Source organism: Otolemur garnettii, unplaced genomic scaffold (genome assembly GCF_000181295.1).
Source record: "Otolemur garnettii isolate 467f Iridium unplaced genomic scaffold, OtoGar3 scaffold00285, whole genome shotgun sequence".
NCBI lineage: Eukaryota > Metazoa > Chordata > Mammalia > Primates > Galagidae > Otolemur > Otolemur garnettii.
In genome coordinates, this window is record NW_003852680.1 from 182,475 (window position 1) to 185,775 (window position 3,301).

Below are 3,301 nucleotides of genomic sequence, written 5' to 3' on the forward strand. Positions count from 1 at the left end.
AAAGAAAGAAAGAAAAAGAAAAAGTAAAATAGAAACATGACTTTATGCATTATAAGGCATCTGTAAAAAGCAGGCATGGATTCTAGAAGAGCAGTACTTATATTAACTAAAAAATATAAAGTTGCTTACTAGTATTATGGACTAAGTGCCCACAATTAATTTCTCTATTATTCTCAAAATGTCTCAGGTCAAGCAGGAGATAATAAAGAAGCAGTATCACACATTACTGTCATGTAGATAGATCGCAGCACTGAAGCATCTGGTCCTCATGTATAGGGGACAGGACTGTCTATGTGGGAAACACAAGAAACTTTTTCACTTGATTCCCAATGCACCAGCACTGTAGGGACATGCAAACATTTTCTGGCAGAATTCTGCCAAGGGGGAATCCTGTCAGTAATGAGACATAATAGCAAAACTAAGAGGCCATGTATAATGCAAGTGTTCAACACTCCTCACACAGGGACATTTGTGGAAGAATCAAATACACAGATTGTGAAGCATGAAACCCCAAAAAGTGTGGAGTGTAGGGCCAAAAAAAATTGGACTTTTTCACCCACTGTGCTGCCAGAAGTAACTATGGTTTTCCTAGATAACCGTAACTAAAGCACAATGATATCTTTATTATGTAATGTAATTATGTTATTATGTAGCACAAAGGCTTGGGGGCAATATAGTGGCTCCAGTAATTGCCCTGCACAGGACCATGGCAAAGAGTTGGTTTGGGTTCCTTCTGTCCACATGTCACTCTATCCACTCCTGCTATCTTCTATAGTGACAGTCTGCACCCTATGACACTGCTCTGCAGGGCTGCGATTGAATTCTATGGCCCTGAAGATTGATGAAAGCCTGAAAGAGAAGCCTTGTGGGTCTGATGGACCCTGGGAATTGGAACATGTATCCACCCCCACTTGGTGGGAAAGAAAATGTGGGTGGATCTCAGATGAGGGGAAGCTGTAGTGCAGGTCTGAGCCATGAAGTTAATCTGAAGAAGAGATGACCCTGGCAATTCTTTGGTCAGGCCTAGCTTCTTTCAGACAGTTGTCCTGGTTCTTTGGCTCCTTGCTTGAAAGAATCACAAGCAAGACTAGTGGAACTGAGTGATTATGGACAGGAAGCAGTTCCACAGCTTGCTATATGTCTGCAAGCTTCACTTTCTGTTGAGTGTCAATAACTTTGGCTTCGACCTCTGTTGAAGGACCTTTTCAACTTCATATCCACAGGGGCTGCCATCTTGACACACTCTTTGCACCAAAGAGAGTAGTTTTATACAGGGTACAAATACTCAGAAAGAAGAAATGAGACCTGGTGTTTGATAGATCGCTAGGGTGGCTATAATTAAAATTAATCAAATATACATTTAAAAATGTCTAAAAGAACATAATTCAAATATTTCTAACATAAAAGATCAGTATTTATGATATTGGATTCACCAATTATCCTGATGTTATAACAAGGGTATCAAATTATCACATGTAACATCAAAATATCACATGTACCACTTCAATTATGTATTAATTTTTGACAAAAATTTGTGTTGTGGTGGAGAAAAATAACAGGCTGGGCATAATGGTTCATGCCTATAATCCTATCACTTTCATTATAAAAATAATAATTTAAAAAAGGGTCACCAAGCATCCTATTAATAGCTATTTGAGAGACCTGGGATTTAAAACTCTGAGGAAGAAAGGCTAAGGATTCCACATCTGAGGGAAGAGGCCCCTGGGAAAATCAAGGCGGAGTTTCCTGGATCTGCAGAATAGAGTTACAGAGTAGTAAATTTTGGATCAGAGAAGATACTGGCATTTGAACAAGGATTGTCATATATTAGAAAAAGAAAAGATGAGGGATAGGTTTGGGGCAACAGTCAAGTCTCTCACACTGTTATCCACCCTCAGCCAATATTCAGTCCTCCTTTGAACCCAGACCCCAAAACACACTGATGACCATAATAACCCGATGACTCAACCAGAAATTTTTGTTTCTGAAGGACCAGAACTGTCCTTTAGAGTAGGAGCTCTGAGAAACTCCTGCAAGAAATACATTGCCTAGTGTGGGGGCAGAAATCAGAGAAAGTCAAAATTCAGGTCTGCTTTACATGTACAAAGAAAAAAAAGCTGAACAAAATAAAAAATAAATACACTAAAGATTTCATAAATGGATGGGTTGATGGAACGTGATTCTATGGAAATATTTATGAGATAATTGATGTGTACATTTGCAAAAGGATGAAGTACACCTACCTTATGACCCTATATTTTCTTCCACCGTACACACTATAACAGTATTACAAACTGAATAATATAATCCACTGAAGACGCTCAAATTAGTTTAGTGGGAGATGACATCTTTGTTACGGGATCTATAAGCGTTACCTTATGTTTTTTAAGCTTTAGAATGTATTTGTACAGTACAGTGGCTCCTAAAAACAAATTACTTGTAATCAAACTAAAAAAAAAAAAATTACAACTATTAATCTTAGTATGTTAGAATGTTTGCCCTAATTTTCCTTTGGTTCCACAGTGTCTCAGGTTGTCAGTCCGGGATCATTACTAGAGAAGCCGAAATCGCGTCACTGTCTCGTGAATAGAGAGCCGGCTTGCTAATTTAGGTCTGGCTTCAGTCACAGCCACGTGCACCTGAGAAGTAAACAAAACTTCTTCCTAGAGCCTGAGGGATGACCGCAGGGCGTTCTGGGAAATGGAGTCTAGGTGCCGATGGCGTCATCCGTATATTACCGCGGAAGTACTTTTCAGAGTTCCTTCCGCGCATGTGCCGACCCGCCCACTGCCACCATTTTTCTCTCGGAAGTTCTTGACCTTGTTGTTTTGGGATTTTAGGTAACTGAAGTAGGGGCGCGGCTGAAAAAGGAGCCTGTGGGCTTCTGGGGACCCTAGGGGACAGGACGAGTGCCCCTCTCCCCACTTAGAGTAGCTTAGATCAGAGGCGAGCGAGGCCTGGCGTGCAGGTGCGTGCCGCAGACCTGGGCCAGTGTTGGGAAGGGGCAAGCTGGGCTGTGCTGTCCACAGTCTGTGTCGGAAGACAGCGCTCCCCTAGAAGAGGGTGGGCTCCTGGGGCCGCAAAAACTGGCCTCTAACCTGAAAGAACTCACTAGCGCTTCCAAGAAGACCCAAACGAATCCCAGAAAAGGGAGAATTTAACCCTATTACTTATGTGAAGCAGATTAGGAGATTCTGCCTCCCCAGGAAAACTATGAACGACTCTTGCTGTTGAAAAATTGGACCAGCTTTCAGAAGGGAGTTGGTGAGTTTGGCTGAGAAGGATAGGCAAGGGCCTAGGA

The 3,301-nt window shown here is 41.7% G+C and overlaps 1 protein-coding gene across 1 annotated transcript in view; it reads left to right on the forward strand.

The window, feature by feature from the left end:
- Positions 1 to 2,819: 2,819 nt before the first annotated feature.
- The window catches only part of LOC105886352 (protein ZNF738-like), an 8,656-nt gene continuing 8,174 nt past the window's right edge, over positions 2,820 to 3,301 (forward strand). Inside the window, exon 1 of the mRNA XM_023508875.1 lies at positions 2,820 to 3,264. The gene's annotated coding sequence lies outside the window, so the exon portion shown is untranslated. The remainder of the gene's footprint in view (positions 3,265 to 3,301) is intronic.